Source organism: Melitaea cinxia, chromosome 19, assembly GCF_905220565.1.
Source record: "Melitaea cinxia chromosome 19, ilMelCinx1.1, whole genome shotgun sequence".
NCBI classification, from domain to species: Eukaryota; Metazoa; Arthropoda; class Insecta; order Lepidoptera; family Nymphalidae; genus Melitaea; species Melitaea cinxia.
The window spans coordinates 490,305-510,435 of NC_059412.1; the positions used below are offsets into that span (position 1 = coordinate 490,305).

The following is a 20,131-nucleotide window of genomic DNA, read 5'->3' on the forward strand; positions in this document are numbered from 1 at the left end:
TTCTGTTACGTTTCATGTTTTCCCTCTAAATTACTAAAATTGCTTAATGTATCTTTGGGTAAAAGGTTTGTGCCGATATAATGTGTACATGTTTTGTGTAAACATTTTAGGACGTTGGGACGTTGTGACGGATGTTGGAAACTATTTCATAATCAATAATAATAAACAAAATAATAATTTAAAGCATGTTTATAGACAAAATGTTAACAATAAGTCGATAAGCATCAAACTAAAATTCATAAAGAAGCTGAGTACTTAGTAAATGAAAAACAATTCAACAATGCGCAAATACTGAAATTACAGATCGGTCGGCTCCGAATGTCATTAACATTTGAAGACATCTGATTGTTAGTCTCGGTCTCCGATAAAGCATTTTTTCTTTCTATTAGAAATACTATATCGACCATTACAGCGCTCCTAGCTCTACTTAAGAGGCTCCCCCTTCTCAATGACCTTGAGCATTTAGACTTTGCCACACCCCACCCACCCGCACTTCACCTGATCAGTATTACGTAAAGGTTATTAAACTCGGCCATCTACCGGCTCTAGCTTGTACTACTTAGGACATTAGATTGATCCGTTTCCTAGACCAAGAGCTTGCGTACAAGTTGTGATCATCCATAATTATTATTTAATTTTTTTCTTGTCGTGTCGATCATTTAGGCTATAAAATTATATTAATTACTAGTTGTTACTTGTTGTTCAGTTCGCAGTTATAAAATAAATAAATTTCTAAAATAAAAGTAGCCTTTAAGTTATTCCTTACTATATCGGCTATCTGCCAGTGAAAGTTCCGTCAGAATCGGTCTAGCCGTTTCAGAGATTAGGCGGAACAAACAGACATACAGACAGACAAAAATTGTTAAAATGCTATTTTTGTGTATGTATCGTGTATACATCCATATGAATTTAGTAAAAAGCGGTTATTTTAATATTAAAAGCAGCCGCTCCAATTTTATTTGTATAGATATACTAAATTTATATTTTATTCTATTATCGGCTCGGTGAAAATCGACTTTATGTTCGGATCTTAGACCACAAGCTAAGCAGCTTTACATTTACACAGCTCAAAATTAATAATTTAAATTATTTTTTTATTTGAAGTAAATACAATTGCAAAATTCAACAGTAAGTCTGTCTACCTGTTACATTTTGATGCCTATCTTGGATTAAAAAAAGTAAATAGATTTGCGCGTAAGCAAGAGCAGCGTGCGATGACGAGCGACACAAGTTCCCCGTACAAAGGCCTCTGGCCGTCTGCCGCGGGCCGCCTGTCGCCCGGCAAATAACCAAAAATTATATTTTTACGATTTTCTAATAAAATACTGCACTTAATAAAAAAACCCTTCTGTAGAAATATTAAGTACAGGATTCTTAATTAATAAAAAAAATATTCACTATTGTAAGTAGTAAAATTAGAAAGCCTATACGATTTTTGTACGCGAAAGGAGGTTCAGGTAAACAATTATTTCTCTTTATTTAGAGAATTTTATACAATTATCTTACAGTCACATTAATAATCTGAATCCGAGTTACAACATATATTTATTTTATATTTTTAACGTAACTTTAACGTATACTTTATAGCACATGAAAACGGCCGATTTTGTCTGGGATCCCCTTAATTGAACAGCTTCCGACGACCGTAAAGTAAGTCGTGTTTTATTGTTTTGTAGATAAAATGAAGTTCGAGCTCAATTTTTTATGAATTTAATTGAAAATTTTCAATACCATTTGGAATATTGAGAGCTATTGGGCGAGTTTGATTCGTTTAATGCAGCTGGAAAAGGAATAATTGCAAGTCGTGATTTGCACATAAAAGAAAATTTTATCGACAAATTTTCACTGGTGCTGCCATTATTACGGGGTCAAGTGTTCCGTATTGGACGCCGCGTATTTTTTGAAGCAAAATAATAAATTATAAAAGCTCAGAAAAGCAAAGGAATAGAAGTGAGAAAATGTATAGCTACCATTTAAATTTATTTAGTATCAGAATTAGGCAAAATATGACGTGTTATAAGAAAATATATATGTAATTCAAAAAAGACAAATTGGAGGCGCCGGGTATCGATCCCGGTACCTCTCGCATGCTAAGCGAGCGCTCTACCATCTGAGCTACGCCCCCTGTTGAAGTTGAAACGAAATTGGCGAACGTACTGCAAATGAAACGATACCCGAAGCGGTAAAGAATAGAAGTGCCTAGGGCGAGGCCACAAGAATCTCTCTGCAGCGCCTTTTACTTTGATCAGAAATATTACATATGCGTTGTCCCCTTTCATATCGACTCCAACTGTTTACTGTCAAGGTCTTTATTCAGTTGCAATGTGCGTTTGTATGCAATTAAAATATCTAGATAATTTACTATACACATGTTACATTTTGAAGCTTGTCTTAAAAATTAAGTGTCATAGGAAATATAATTTTACTATTGGCTGAAGGTATATTAAAAACTTGCGATCTTCGTATGTCGCTGATACTGTTAATAGTCTTAGATAAGAACATAGCCTGATATGAGAATGTAATCTAATAAACTGTCGTTAAAATCCTATAATTTATCATTACAATTTAGATTGTGTACTAATCTGTATAATATTAAGTTGTACTAGTGTAGTTGCTTAATACCTAAGTATGTAGCAGCTACACTGGTATTTTGTATGTAAAAGCGGGACGCGGCGGATTAAACTAAATGTAAATATCTCTTTTTATATTTATTTAAAAAAATCTCTAGTGTAACCTGTAATTATCACGATTATTTTAGTCGACAATCAGACAGGAGATTAACCAGGAAACCCTATCATTTGACACCAAATTTCGTCATAATAAACTGTATTCATAAAATATTAACTACATTCTAAAACAAAGAAAGCGTCGACAGTGTTCGTTGTAACGCTGTTGCCGACAAAATGGTTACATTCAAAAGCCAGGCGATTCAGAATAAAATGCACCTCTGTTCCTCGCAGCCGAGGCCTGAGGGGCACGCCGCCTGCACTGTACGTCCACAATATGCAAATTTAATGCGTTTGACGTTACATGCCCTCTTATTGCGACAACGCCTTTTATGTTCGCTACATACGCCTGCGATGAAACCGAGATGTTCCGTGAATTGTGCTTAATAACGAAACAACTTTATCGGATTTTATCGCGGTTTATTAGGTTTTTTAAATTCCTGACGTTTCAGATACTTTACAGCAACCATAATCACGGAAGAAATTAGGACTAGGAGTGTCTGTAAAGTATCTGAAACGTCGGACACTTAGAAAACCTAATGAACCGCGATAAAATCCGGAAAAGTTGTTTCGTTATAAATCGTGAAATTCGCGTAAACACTAAAACAATATATGATATTTCTTGCTCATTTTGCACCGAGATATCGATTGAGATTGAGATCACGTGTAACTTTTTAATAGTATAATCTCGATGAATCGCAAGTGATTAAAAAATACGAATTTTCTAATTTTTAAAGAAGTATGGGTATATCATAAGTTCTTTTTGTAAGTTTTATATATGTATATGTATATGTATACTTTATTGCATTAAATAAGAATAGAACATTACATTTATGGTTAGCAAAGGTGGTTATTTAGGTAAAGATCATTTCTTCATGTGGTTCTCAGATTCATTACACATCTTAGTTTTCTCATAATATATCTCATAATTATATAATTCTCATAATTTCTCATAATATATCTATAATAGTATTCTCTTAAAGAATTATTTTTATACTACACAAAGATGGTTTTAATAAAAAAAAATGTTAATACATTATTCTAAATAAATATTAAAATTAAAGAAATTTGACAAATAAAAGTAGTAATTGTGCTCTGAGTTATCGCTGTATAATTTTCTTGACAAACCTTTTATCGCTCGTCGCGGTCGAGCAGAGATCCGTTATGATCGATCTCTTCCGTCACTTCAATACTTCCTCGGAAAAATTGTAATATTAAAGAGTCACCAGCTTTCGCTGTGTCTTGAAGATCAGCGAGGTCAATAGATTATCCATTTAAGAAATATTTCATGAAGGAACTTTATATATTACTATCAGACTTGGCGAACTTCGTATCGCCTTATTTTTTCGCGAATATAGTAATTATAAGAATCGAAATATAATATACCATATGGTCTATATTTTAAGTTGGATAAAGTTACTATCTGAGCAAAATTTCCTTAAAATCGATCCAGTACTCTTAGAGACTAGCCCGGACAAATATCGTGACACGAGATTTTTATACAGGCATATAGTAATTATTGTTTTGATACGTACCACTAAAATGAAATATGAATGAATTTTAATTCGAATGTGATAAGTTGATAACGTCATACACGCAGCATGACGTATAGACGTATCTTCATATAATCAATAATTCTTTGCATTTGTTCGATTTGCTCATCATTAGTAAAGGAACACTTAGCAAGTATAAGGTCATTTAACCTCACATATGTATAATAATATTATAAAGCTGAAGAGATTGTTTGTTTGTTTGAACGCGCTAATCTCAGGAACTATTGGTCCAATTTGAAAAATTATTTCAGTGTTAGATAGCCCATTAATCGATGAAAGCTACAGGCTGTTTTTTTTTTTCTTCAAATTAACGCGTGTGAAACCGCGGGGCACAGCTAGTTTTTTTATATAACCTCATACTGTATTCTATTTCAGCTTTCAAAGATTCCTTTCCAAGAAGTTTAAAAATAACGCGAGGAGAAAAACATTTAAAAGAATATTATATTTCTCGTTCGAAGTAGCATCGAGTTACTGCTAAATAAAGGTTAATTGGATGTTGTGTTTGAGAAATAAACTATTCCGAGCACTGCCCACGGACACTCATATAATTCTTCGATTCAACTTTTTATTATTGTTTTATAAGTGATCGTAGACAATACTATCAATATATTATATAAAAATAAAAACATAATATCATATTCATAATAATTTTGTATTACTTTTAATAGTATCCCACTTTATGTTTTCCCAAGTGCTGTTTAAATGAGCCGCGAATCAACTGGTATATGGCTTGATCGTAAATTATTTATCGATATAATGTAAAATTCGAAATGTATCGTATACTCGTATATCGCGTGAACCGTAGCGTAGCTTTATCATTACATTCGTTAATGTGTCTGCAGGCGGCGCCTGGCGGGGTGTGAATTTGGATGGAAGTACTACTCGTTTTGATGAAATAATTTTTATTGCGTATTTATTTTGTTAAATGCAATGTTATTAGTAAGAAAACTTTGCGCGTATACTTCATGAAATCTACTTTATTAAGTTCATATCCGTAAATATCCAGTACGTATATCCCCTACATGGGGAAAGAGGCCTATGCCCAGTAGTGGGATATTACAGGCTGAAGCGTAAAAAAAGTTCATATAATTTGTATACGAGCACTTACAAAACTACTCAAAGGTCACGGTAATTTAGACTTTATATCATTAAAGATCATCTGAGGATAAAGGCAATACTAATTCAAAATTTTTTGTAGTTTTTAACCGACTTCAAAAAAAGGGGGAGGGTACTCAATTCGACCGTATATATTTGTTTTATGTATGTTCGGGGATAACTCCGTCGTTTATGGACCGATTTCGATAATTCTTTTTTCTTGGAAAGGAGATATCCCTAGTTTGGTACCATGATAAGGAAACCAGGATCTGATGATGGGGTCCCAGAGAAATCGAGGGAAACTCTCGAAAATCCGCATAACTTTTTACTGGGTGTACCGATTTTGATGATTTTTAATTTGATCGAAAGCCGATGGTTATCATGTGGTTATATTTAAATTTTATCGAGATCTGATTACAACTTTTGGAGTAATCTTTGATAATGCGTATTTACTTGACATTTTTTTGTCTACCTACGTTGTATTACTTGCCGATATACTTGAAGTCGGTTTTTCTTCGTTTGCCTGCAAACACAATTATTAATGTTGCATTTAGTACTTTCAGTGTTTTTTAAAGACATTTTATCTATACTAATAATATACAGTGGAAATATTTGATTGTTTTATTTGTTTGGATGATGCAACGGGTCTACATAACATGCAACGCTTTTTTATAATATATAAATGCACGTTTTCTTCTATACCTGTTATAAATGTGCACATGTAGCGCCTCCGGGCTTATTTCATTACTCTACGGGTCACCAAAACACTTTTGTGCACATTTTAGTGAACCTTGACCTAAGACAAAATACGGCTATTAGTTTTAAGTAATCTCTTTAAACCATGAAGCAGTCTTAAGTTATGTAATATTCTAGATAGTTTTAAGTAAATATTGATCAAGCTCTCAAGGGAAAATACCTCTTTTCCTATTAGGGTATTAATTATACATCATACACTTGAGTAGATTTGGCGAATACCCACGTCAATGAAGGATCGAAATATTATTATATCAATCTACGTTACGTATATATATCTACTTATGACGTAAAATGTGATGCGGATCAAATTGGATTAAGGGCCGTTCCAGTCGAGTACCATCAGCGGGCGGCTGTTGCTAAGGGACCTGCTGCCAACGCCGGTGTTTGCGATACGAGTGCTTACGAATTATGAGCAGTAATATATACACATATATTTTCAGATTCAAAAAAGATTTGCCAATATTTCGTAACATTTGCCAGAAAAAAGAATTGCCTTGTAACGTATTTGATATATTATATGTAATTTTTTATAGTAATTTAAGATTTCCTTTAAAAAAGTATCATCAATCAGACTTGGATTATAATAAAAAAGTAAAGGTCAAAAATCTTCAAGATTTCACATCTTGATCCGGTCAAAAAATTTTGCTTTTAAATAATGAATTAAGTAGCAACTTAAATAATAGGTACAATGTGACTCACATTCAACCAGAAATTAAATCTTGTCAGCTCCGTTTAGTTTCTCGTTAAGTTCAAGAATCCTGCGTTTAATACCATACACTATAATTTATATTAGTTACAGTTGCTGTATTCGCGATTTTGTTCGTGATGGTAATCTCTTACATTAGTCCTATAACATGAAGTATTCTCGATTCCGTTATTTTTATTATTTATTTCGATTTTTCCAATTTCTTCAATACATTCTGGGACAACTGGTAACTGAATTATAGGTATAACAAATTCTACACATTTTGACCGTTACCCCCTCTTGCATCGCAACTGTATAGAATTTCGGAATAAAAATGTATACGTAATTTAATTTAATTTAAATTTATCCGATACTATAAGTTTGATTCACGGCAGAAAAAAATGATAAAATAACAGTTATAGTTTTGGTATTGACCACAGAATACTCACCAATTTTTTTAAATATATTCAACATACATAATTTGATTAATTGCAGTTTTTTATAAGTGTAAGTTACAGTATAGACCGTACGTTTTATGGGAGATATTTATAACGCAGCCTTTTAAGCGTACAAGCTTCCATACGTTTTTCCTTCAGCTGAGACACAAAAGCTCCTGGAATGAGTTCCATAGTGCTTGCTTATTTTGTAAATCGAAACCATCAGTTGTATGCTCTATTCACAGGGCCTTCTCTTCATTCTTTCTTTCAGAGCTTGAAAACTGTTACTATGAAGAGGGAACTTACAGTTTGTTTATTGACTTTTCAAAATTAATATAAATCTTTATTGTCATTTTATCTGCAAGGAGGTTGTTTTATTTTGATTGGTGTAAAAGATTTGAGATTGGGGAAAGAGGCCTATGCCCTGTAGTGGTATTACAAGCTGAAGCGGGAAGCGAGAAAAGATTTAGCAATGTATTTAAAGTATCTCATTAACACGTCCCTCGATCGACACGCGAGACTATAATGAAAGTCAGCGTCGAAAGGGCAATTTTTACTCCACCTTTGTATGGAGAGATAACAAATTGTAATTGCTGGGGCATTGCTGTTTACGAGGATGCGGATAACGCCGCTGCCCGCCGTCCTCCGCCCTTCACCGCGAATGAATCATGGAGATTTTTTGTTGCGATATTTCATGTTTTTTTTTTTTTATTTCCACGATGCTTGGTCTATTGATATAATATTTTTTATGTTACTTTAAAAATTACAATAATATTTTGTATGAAAATGAGTTAAACCGAACCTAATGGATTGGGCAATGAAAATCTCGAATTGAATTCTGACGGGAACAAGTATGCTGAGGTATTCGCCAATCTATGAGGTTTGAGTTAAATATTTTTTTAGTAATTATTTATCTTTATTAACGGCAAATTTCAATGCTTTATCTATCTCTGAATTTGCTTACAAAATAAATAAAAAAACTTAAATTGTGTCAAAAACTAGATATACTTACAATGGACGGTAATAATACGAGTATAATTTATGATCCAAGAGTAATAAATAACTTTATATTCACGTACAAATAATAAAGGTCATGGAAATGTTTTTCATGTTCAATATAATTACACTCGCTGTAAATACGAAGTCGACATAACAAATATGGATTTACGCAATATCGTTGCGGCTTTACGCCTTCTTATCAATTTAAAGCTTCGACTTCGCTACTAGTTAATTTTGTTATTCATGAGATGAGTTCTGGAAGTTCACTTTTACTAAGTTATTAAGAATTTGCGGATACGGATTCGAAATTTTTAAAATTGATTTCATAAATTTCGCTTACGTCTTTTACTAATTAAAAATTCATCGAGTTACTCCTGTATAACTCAGGAGTCAATATTTTAGTAAGATTTTTTCCATTATCCTAATCGCGGAGCGTCCTGTAAGATATCAATATTTGTAAGGATATTTTTAAACGACTTTTGCCCATTTGTAACACGTTTCATATGTTACCGTGTTCAAATACTGGAAATCGTTTACATCACGCGTTCTGAATCCCAATGCGGTGCCATTTCGTAGTGGTTCACTTAATATGTCTTTTAAAAGTCCTGTTTATTTTTAAAATCCAATATATTTTACGTAAAATAGTATTGTAAAAGAAACGTTGTAATTTCAACCCATAAGTATTTTATATAATTCCAATTAATAATATTTCTGAATTATTCATACTTTTAGGTTAAATTGTAGACTTAGTATACTTATTATGTTTTTGTTCACTACTAGGATTATTATCGAATGAACATTGAATCTGTAATACTTCTGATTAAATAGATTGAATAATCAAATTTCTAACCTTTCATATAACGTTAAACGTTACGTAGAACAAGTTTACATTTCGCTAGATTCAATATGAATCTGTTTAAAATATCGCACGCACGGCCCCGCAGGTAGCCGAGTAAGAGTGGGTAGTAGCGGAGGCGAAGAACGTGAGCGGCGTGGCAAGCCGAGGTTCAACTGGGGCCTCCTGTAATGGGTTTTCAATGCTGTTTTCCGACTCGTTCAACGCATTACTTTCTTGTTTTTTACGCCTACTGCTTGTGTTTTGAGAGTTAATACGGGTGAATCTAAGCCAATCTTTATTAGATATAAGTTTCACTGCTCCGCATTTCTACCAGATTAAACGGAGCAGATCCGTGTTAGTGTCGTTAATATGTCATATAATCGTAATGACCGTAAAAACACATTCGTATGTTTTTATGCCTCATTATAATTCGTTACGAGCGTCACAGATGGCGCTGTAATAAGTTTAATTTTTAATTATTTAATTTTATACATTAGGTACATTAATGAAGTAAGTTGTTTTTGTTTCTTCTGATTTTTCCATTTGTCGTCTTCAATTTATGATTTTACTCACGCGTTTATGAACAATAACCTTAAATAATTATTAATTAACAACGCAGATTAATCAAAAGTATTTGTCGCCAAGTGTTCAAAAAAGTTCTAAAAAACTTAAAACTAAAATACCTAAAACACTAAACTTATTGAGATAACCAAGTAAGAGTAAGTACCAAATAAACAGACCATTTTCGTACGTGATAAATTGAAGTATATAATTATAGTGAATCAATAGTTACAGCAAATTAAAAATATCATAAAATACTTATCAATCACTACGCAAAAATGACAAATTAATAACATAGTGATTTTGTCAAAATCTTTTATAAAACATCGTAGGCAAGTTGAAAATGATGAAGTGCTACGATATGGCGGCGTCACATGGTGTTCACGGCGAGACGGCGGCAAACAATGAACTGTACTGTATTACGAGTAGGGTTGCCAGGTCGCAAATCTCAATAGCCGAACAGATCAACCAACCAAGCTTGGCTGGACATTTGGGTAAAAATGCCGAACACCCTATATTATTACGGATTTCGTGTCCTAGTATTAATACGATAAAAAAAAAACTGTATGGTAAAAGAAACCTTTTTTGATTATTTATTAAATTACTTAAAGTAATAAGGCTTTGATGAACCTTAAGATCATGAGCAAATACTTTTGAGTTCGTCTGTACGTACGGTAAATGTAGCAAAATGATTGTGAACATGTGATACTTTCAAAACATAATGGCCAGGAATTAAGAGCACTATAGTAGACTATTTGCCCTCTGTCTTGCTCGCCAAAATTTGTAGCAGCATTATCAGCAAAAAATTCTACTAGTTTGTCCGAGAGGTTTTTGTCACGCAGAGAATCGTAGACGTAATTAAATATAGTTTCGGATGTGTCAATTTGTTGTGATTGAATATCTATTAAGCTGACTCGAATTTCGTCTTTATAGTCAAAATCTGAGTTAACACTGGAAATAACTTGATAGCATCACGGTTGCTCGCGTCAGTGGGAGCGTTTATGTATTTTATGACAGAGAAGAGAATATATTTTTGAAAACATATGGTGTAAGAACGTTTTTTAAAAATTTCTTCTGCATTTGTTCTCGTACAGGTTACTTCTTTTGCAATGCTTGAATTGGAATAAAGGCACTTTTGAAGTGGTACCTATTGTACAACGTAATGAATTAAATGACTGATTGGGCTTTACCGTGTGAAAAACTAAAGTAGCCTCTGCTGCTCGCACTTCTATTTTTGGCCCCGATCTTGCTACAACGAAATTGTCTATTTTCGGCGAACATGCAGTGGTCCTAATATCTTTGCGATGTTTTCATTTGCGACGCTCGGCACTCGCTCTTTCGTGATTGCGAGACACGACTTGTGGAGTGACTATAATTCAATGTAAAAAGCCTGATAAAAGCTGGACCAGCCAGACACCTTGGATTGTTTTGGCCGGGCACACAGTCAAAATGCCTAACATGTCCGGTTTTTTCCGGACGCCTGGACACGCTAATTACGCGTAAGAAGCCTTTCATAACTACGAGTATATCTACCGCTATATTCATACACTTTAGTTCGTACCGCTAATGTGGAGCTTACTTAGGTATTTAAATATTGTATGAGTTAACGAGTTTCATCTCTACACTGCCAGCCATAAAGAGATTTTATGTACACCAGTACTTGCACTACTAGTACACACTGCTTCAATGTTTTATGTAGTTTTTAAGTATTAAGAAAGTATTGCAGCGATTGAGTAAAGTAGTAAAAATTTACTGCTTTACTCAATATCGTACGCATCGTCGCACGTATACCTAAATCTAATACAATGTAACTGAGTCATTAAAAAAAATGTTCTTTTTGTCAACAGTTTCGGCACTTAAATGAGTTATCTTAGATGTAATGTAAAATGTATTTTGAAACAAAACTGCTGGAGTTCATCAGCCCCAACATCGCAGCTACGCTCAATGACAATAAATAAAATAGAAACAGACTTTAATAAAGTGTATTAAGTGAATCAGTCCCCTCGCCTACCAGACTACCATTCTACCATTCTAATGTTATTTATTCAATTAGGCTTTTGCAGGCACTTCTTAATTGCCAAACAGTTGAATTATAAAGCCTACTTTATGTGCCTACGTAATCTCAATAAAAATAACATTTATTCTCGTGTCAACATTATTTTAACGTTTACGCGTATTATTATATTTCACACTTTAAAAAAATAAGTAATTAAATTAAAAAGAAAGAAATGAAAATTTGTTACGAATAAATCATTGTTGCCAAATTAGAGACATCTCGCTTCAAACTAATCTAAACGTAAGTTAAAGTTTTCAATATCGTAACGAGCTATTAATTGTGAAATAATACTGTTGTAAGATGTAAAATAAAATTTTTGAATGTCAAACCGGAGGACACATATGCTACCAAAGTGTTTATAATGCGTTGGTTACACCTAATGAGTTTTCTGCTCGACTGCCGAAAGTAGAAATTTTTAATGAGTTCAGCAAACGAGGGCAGTTTCAGATTAATATTAACGTAGATAGCTGTACTCCTAATTGAAAAGTACACTGTTTTCTAAATTAATGGACATTGTGAAGAAAGAAAACAACTTGTCTGGTATTTTAATTCCCAAAATTACTTTTTATATTCATTCCTAAATGTATAAACGTACTTGAAAACACATTGGTCTTACGTTGGAGATGTAGTGGAATTATAGTTGTCATTGTTATACCCAGTCTACGGTCTTCTATTGTTAGATGTAGACCTCGTGCATATATTGTCTACCGAATTTGCGGCCTTTTGCTGTCAGAAGCTAGCGACTATTCAAGATCCGTCTAAGACGTGTCTGTCTTTCCGTTGAAGAAAACGGGCACTTAGCCTTGCGCATGAACTTTAATTTCTTAACGCGTAACTCAGTAACTTGTATTTTCCTAAAAATTATTAAATTATAGACACGATCTCATACATCAAACGCTACTTAGGAGAATTTTTATAATAAAGAAATATCTAAAATAGGATCTCATCCACTGATAAAAGACCAGTAGTTTATTTTTAATTCTAATATCTTATTTTCGACGAATAGATGTTTATTTCATAATAATACACACAGTTCATATAACGGCTTTATCGGTAACAATAGCTAGAAGGGTATTTCAAGTAATTTAATAATCAATTGAGATATTGTTTGACTCTTGTTTATCATATCCTTTGTTATGTAGCTACGATGATTCGCGAACCAAGAATCAGATAATCGGTACTTAACCGTTTATAGTATCCCCTCAATCTGCGATGAAGTGCGTATTCCGGACTTCAAAGTATTCGTTAGATCGTTAATTAAAACAAATGACGGAATCTAATTGATAATACTGTAGCTTAGATCGGAACGTTTCTGTTGTTACCGCGCATTGTTAAATAGGAATGGAATGTTTTTGAATAAGTCCTTCTACGTGATATTGGCGACATCATATGTGCTCATTTGGCACTATTGAAAGCAATTTTAACCTGAAGAAGAAGAAGAAGAAGATGAATAAGTTTGATAGATTATATATAACATAAGCAGCTTTTAGAATATAGAGAGATAAGTTACACTTATTTTTATCACTTGTTTTTATGGTTTCGATCTCATAGTGAGCCAACCGATTTTTTATAACTAACTACAGAAACAAAACACTTCTAGAGAGCAATATTATTTAGTCTAGGACATCTTCTGTTATTTTCATATTAATTTACAAAGTAAGCACACATGTTTTCATTTTTTTTTGGTAACTAATGTAATTTAATTAAAATTATCTTTTTTGTTAAAAATTACGAAATAGTAACAACTTGTGATAACCGTAGTATTAGTACAGACATTTGACATAATGCTCTTTTATAATTGACTTATCATTTATAAAACGCTTTCATTATAAATTGATATTATTGTAAATTCATTTAAATTGTAGTGTTACTCTCTAGCGTGTACCAGCTCAGGTTCGCTTCAACAAGCGATTGATGTAAATAAACTTTTTGAAATTGCTCTGGCACATATGGCCATCATTACGTGCACTTTCATCATTACAGCCTATACAGTCCACTGCTGGACATAGGCCTCCACAAGTTTACGCCAAAAATAACGTGAACTCATGTGTTTTGCCCATAGTCACCACGCTGGGCAGGCGGGTTGGTGACCGCAGTACTGGCTTTGTCGCACCGAAGACGCTGCTGCCCGTCTTCGGCCTGAGTATTTCATACGTGCACTTTAACAAGCAGATAAGCTTAGGATAAATGTTGGAGCCATTCTATTTCTGTACGTTTTGTATGGAAATGGATTTTGCTTCGAATTTTTATAACCACTAATCTGCTCGTATCTTGCTTATACACAATAAAATATGATATAGGTATTTTCAAATGCGGTTTTGATTTACTTTATTATATAGCTACTATATAAGGTCCATGGTATGAAAATAAAATCGATTCAAATAACAGTAACACTGACCTGTGAGTGATGTTTTACCGCGCCATGGCTCTTACAAAAGACTCGGAGCTGACACGCAATTTTTATACTTAGATTTTTAGCTTGCTGTTTTTTGAAAATTGTCTTTCTCATTTTATATCATTTGAAAGTCTACATCATTGAATCTAGGATGTCTTGTATTAGAGGGTGCGAAAACATCTCAACGCAAATATGCAAACCACGCTTCAGAAATTTTCGCATCAGCGTCTGCGCTTCATGTACCTAATTATTGTTTGTATTTTTGTAATTGTTTTTAATATTCTTGATTTGTTTGACAATTCAAAAATAGAATACAATATTTAAATATTATATGACACCTGCGTGCGTTGTTGCGAACCTAAAGACACGACGTGTAAATGATATAAAAAATAGGTATTAGTTTACATTCGCGTGAATACAGTAGTGTGGCTATATACAGATAAAATAAATAATATAATGCTTTTTGTGGACCTCCCTGCAATAATAAGAATATATTTTTATAACAATATGACTATGACTGCGGTAATAATAATTTGAAGTATTTGTATTCATAGGCGATATTGTATTAAATATTCAGTCTGCTTAATACTAAACTCAAGTTTATCTCGCTTTCGCATGGCTATTCACCTTGGATTGAATTAGCGAGCCGCAACCTCGGAGTCTATTTCCCGGAAGTAGTTTCGTGACTAAATTTTCATTGAAATCTAATTTTGTTCAAATTGTCTGGGCGGAAGGAACAAGTAGGTATATAACGTCAGATTAAGATAGAATGAAGCGCTTTATGTAGTCATTTATATAAACGTGTAGTATATAAGTTATCGATGCTTTATCTCGTAGTGCTAGATATCTAGTAGGTTTCTACTGTCTTGGGGATTTTTCTAGTGAAAAAGTTTGCCCAGATTAACAACTCAATGTCTTAGTGTCAGGTAACAATCAGCAGAAGTAAGTAGTTACGTTCTTTTTTTTTGGTTCAATAAATCAACATGAAAAATTAAAAATTAAAATCTAATCGAACCCACAAATCCTTGAGCAAATTCAGGATCAACACAAACTGTGCCTCTGGACTAGTCTAGTAGATACTAATAAGTAACCAAATGGAAAATGTCAGAAAATTCTTTCTTTATTCGTGTTCTTATTACTTAGAATATATATTTCATCATCATCATCATCATTACAGCCTATACAGTCCACTGCTGTGTGTGATAGGCCTCCACAAGTTCACGCCAAAAATAACGTGAACTCATGTGTTTTGCCCATAGTCACCACGCTGGGCAGGCGGGTTGGTGACCGCAGTACTGGCTTTGTCGCACCGAAGACGCTGCTGCCCGTCTTCGGCCTGTGTATTTCAAAGCCAGCAGTTGGATGGTTATCCCGCCATCGGTCGGCTTCTTAAGTTCCAAGGTGGTTGTGGAACCTTGTTATCCCTTAGTCGCCTCTTACGACACCCACGGGAAGAGGGGGTGGCTAAATTCTTTAGTGCCGTAGCCACACAGCACATATATATTTCAAACTATATAAACAATTTTAAAAATTGAAATCGTTATTATTTCAAAAGTATTGCACGTGCATACATATACGTCTTGCAAAATGGATTATCTTATTAGCTATCACGACTATCCCGGTAGCCGGGGTCTCACATCATTCGCTTCGCTGCTTGTTAAGCATCAAACGGTTCCCTGAATGTCCTTTGAAATCTTTAATGACATTTTCTATGATACACCGTTACTCACATTTCATGGGGTTTATTTATTACGGTAAAGTAAATAAGCGCAACTTATATGGTTTTTGGAAGTGTGCGTAACGAGGATGGTATCCATGGTATAATGTCTAGAAGTGAGGAGTAGCCAAATGTTTTGGTTGACAGGTATGCGTACGTCATGAGTGGCTTCATCTGCTTGTAACCATGGGAATATTAGACAACGGACCGGTCGATGACTCTCGGTCTCATTAACTTTCCCAATAAAATAATTGAGAGATTCTGTTGCGGGGATGAGGCTGTGTGCGGGGCGCGGGACGCGCGGGGCGCCCGGGACGCCTTCAGTGTTCGGCCGCCCGCCCTGGCGCCTGCACGCGATACGACGCGCGCCTCGCGCTGCCTTTCGCCGTGAGTGCTTGCCAGGACGTCATAACCTCGCTGTGATCAGCTCGTGAGGCGTTCGTATCCGTATGCTCTCTATCTCTTAACGTACCCAAGTAGAGTGTAACGTGCGAGTGCACAATAGCGTCCGATCTGCCGTGAACCCTCGCGATACGTGTCGACGTTCACCTTCTACTCTTTAACAGATAATATTTATAAAGCCTCGCTTAGCGCTTTTATACTTAAAACAATCCGTTATCCTGTCAGCGAAAGACATCGACGACGCTTCGAAGGCTTAAATCCGACTCGAGGAACCTTTGTGTCCCTCAACTTTTTTTTTAAGTTTTCGAATCGTCTCGAATTACATAATGGATATTTACCTATTGCAGAGCGATCTTCGTAGGATACATTTAGACTTCACCTAGCACTTAAAACATGTAATATTATAACTTGGTACTGAAACACGTGAAATTGTACTCCGGCATCAAATGCGGTACTAAAAAACTAATTTTCTCTGATGAACTACGGTGGTATTAAACGATGAAAACAAACACGCTAGAAGGTGTTTAATACACGAAGCCGTAGGTAATTGACAAGGTCGTTTATCTATGGGGACGGTTCACAGTCACGTTGTGAGGTAGAAGTATTAGCTGGTAGAACGATGGCCCCGCATTTATCCTCCGCTTTGTAATCAACTGAGGCGTTTGTTTTGTTTTTAATTACGTTTCTTTGGGTCACGCCTTATTATTGTCTTTATTTGTAGCTAAAACCAATTTGTATTACTAGACAAAAATACTCAATTTACTACAATATGTTATACCTAAAGTACGTTATATGTATGTATGTGTTCATAGTCTTTCAAGATTTATCGTCCTTCAGTAACAAATAAAGCCTCAGAAAGTCGTATTGTCCCGTTGTATGTGCGCAAGGGATACTGCAAACGCTTTCTGCGAAAAGTTAATATGAACTGGAAGCCTTTTATACTTTCCTTTGACTTTATTTTGTAGATATTGCATGGTCAGTAAATGTTTGCGGCTTCATATATCTTGCATAAAAGCTTTCAGTAGAAGGCTCCCATTTAAATTTTATCTCAAATAAAAAGATATATTTTATTACAGACAACTATTAACGGCGTCTGTTTGATATTTCTTATATTATCTATGAGTAACATGCTGCTGTGATGAATTAATTTAACTGAGGTTGCTATTTAAATGTCCCACTCGTGGACAGAAGTCTATCTCTATGTAGGATGTGTTAAGTTTTCCTTAAACCGACACGCTGCTTTTCTTCAGATGTTTTGCCAACAATTGTTGGACTAACAGACGTTATCAGACAATTTTGCATAACAACCGTGTCTGATGGCTTACTTCTGAGACATAGTGGTAGACACAGAAATACTTAGTCTAGAATCTGACCCGAGTTTGAGTCGATCCAGCTTTCATCGGCGATTAAGAGTACTTTCGTCGCCATTACATCAATAAAGGCCAAATTTATTTTATAATATACACAACCATAACTTTATTCCATATATTTATTCTTTATTATTTTATTATCTATCATAAAACAAATCAATAAACAATGTTATAAGACGTGATAGTCTTATCATGTCGAATATGAAAACAATACGGATGAAAACGCGGGAGTAGTTCTAGTCTAAGGTAAATTTGTTCAAGGTTTATGAAATATTTTCCTGACTGTAAATTAAAAACTTGCAGAATACGAACTGAGCTAAGTAGTCTAGATTAAATCTGTATAAAGTAAATATAACTCAGTAATGAATAGTGGCTTTATAAGTTCAATTTCTGAGCCATAGTAGTGAATACATTCTTTTGTTTAATTCAACCAGAGTTAAACACTCGCACAAGTCTGATGTATTGCCCGGGAGATTTCTATTTCAGAACGTACTAATTCTATGTTTTTACTTTTATTATGTACTTTGCAAAGCTTAGCTTTGTAAAAAATATACCAATATCTGAGGCAAATAGTCTAGAAAAACGTTTGACGACTGCATAAAGGCATGCAGTACCTTTGCATACGGGCCGTAACATAGGCGTTTTAGGACAAAAAGTTGGTTTCTGCTCGGGCGTCCGTGTAATCGATCCACGCGCCCTCTACGCGCGTACTACGTGCGGTACCTGTCGCGCGGGCACACGTAGGTACAATTTTTTATATATATAAAATTCCGCAGTTCACTTTTGTGGTAAATTTTTATTTTCAATTTATAAATGCGACTAATGAAAACGGTATTTGTCGAAAGCCTATTTTTATCCGGGAAATGTGAAAAACGCTTTACGCTCGATTGATTCCGTATATATATATATATATATATATATGGGAAATTTATCAACTTTTGACGTTTATGACTAAAGCATGCTAAAGATACCCTAATGGTGAGAGTATTCGTATGTATGACCCAGCATGGCCGTATACGTAGATAGTCAATTTTTATTTTTAAATAAGAACTTTCTATGAAACTAATTATAATAAAAATGAAAGGGAATTAAAGCGAAAAAAATATGCTTTTTTTCTTCTTTGATCGATTAAAAATATCTCTCGTTTAGTTTATGGAGAACGCAGGATATGGGTGTACATAACACTACGTGACCGACACTTGACATTTTTTAATTCTATCGAATCCAACGTGAGCTCCCCCTTTAAATATTGCTAAAATATGTTACATTCTAAATATTTGACTTGGTCTCGTTAGTTGCTAAGATTAGTCTTTATCGAATCACAACGCGCCGGTAAATGGTACCATTTTTAATATATGTGTTAATATAAAAAGTATTCCTAGTGAGTGAGAGACTTGCTTGAGCTTGAATTCACAGCGAATAACTTAACATTTGTTATTCGTAACACAGAACTCGTATAATTAAATGATTAATTAAAAAAGACAGCGAGAAAACTGTACAGTGCGGCTTTTTAATCAAATGTACCACAACTTACAGTCGAGCGTTTGTAAACACATTCTTCTTGTGAGTTCTCAACTTCGGTCCATTTCATTAATTATTCGCTCTTTGCGAATAGAAAAAAATCCGACCCTGCGTGATATAAAATAAAATATAACATTTTCTAGTATGAAATGCCATGAATGACAATAGTAAAATTATAAATCTTAAATGCAATACAATTATTTTCGAATTTTTGAATCTCGTTTCGCAAAATTCTTTTCGTTTCGTTTCAGCAGAATTTACTTTCCCGGGGCCTGTGAATGTTTGTGAAAAATGTATTAAGTATTATATAATATCAATTTTAAGATGCTTGATGTTTTTAAAGACAACTATTTTTAACCTAGTTTTCATTTTTGGTCTTATCTTTTATTCTAAATTTTCACTCTTCTAAGTCAATTCTAACACCGTCTCGCATGTTGTGATGATGTACATTTTCCGAATAACGTAGGAACAAAACAGTTGTTTCTCTCTAATTCTAAAGCAAAATGCTACGAAGATCCGGCACGTCTTAGAATAAACTCCGCGACATGTGTTTTCTTGGCCGAAGTAGAACAGGGGGGGGGGGGGATCAAGCTTCTAAACCTTTTGTTCGCTCAGCCTTTGTTTTCCAGCGTAGTAGTCTTATACTAATGAAGTTTCCTATTTATTATTGTTCTTTTATTATCGATACTATAGCGTTTTTTAAGGAAAATAAGGTTATACCTACTACTACTGTAAGTACTATTTACTATACTATACCCATTTTGTATACCTGTAAACGATTTACTGCGGGAACGGCCAGGTTGGCAAATATCTCTGTACCGCAATTTTTTTTTCTTTACCAACTAAAAAATCATTTTCTTATAATTGAATCGGCGCCCACGCGGTGTAGATTTTTGTATTCTATCCACTAGGCTATTCGGTTATATATGAAAAAAAAAAAAAAAAAGTAAATTAAAAATTTTAACAACACAAATATATTTCATTTTCTTTGTTGTTTTTTCCTTTCAGAATTTATAGGGT

At 34.2% G+C, this 20,131-nt stretch overlaps 1 non-coding gene across 1 annotated transcript; it reads right to left on the minus strand.

Moving 5' to 3' along the window:
- Positions 1-2,052: 2,052 nt before the first annotated feature.
- Trnaa-agc lies at positions 2,053-2,125 on the minus strand. Its single transcript has one exon. It is a non-coding gene; the product is annotated as a tRNA-Ala (tRNA).
- Between the last annotated feature and the right edge of the window lie 18,006 nt (positions 2,126-20,131).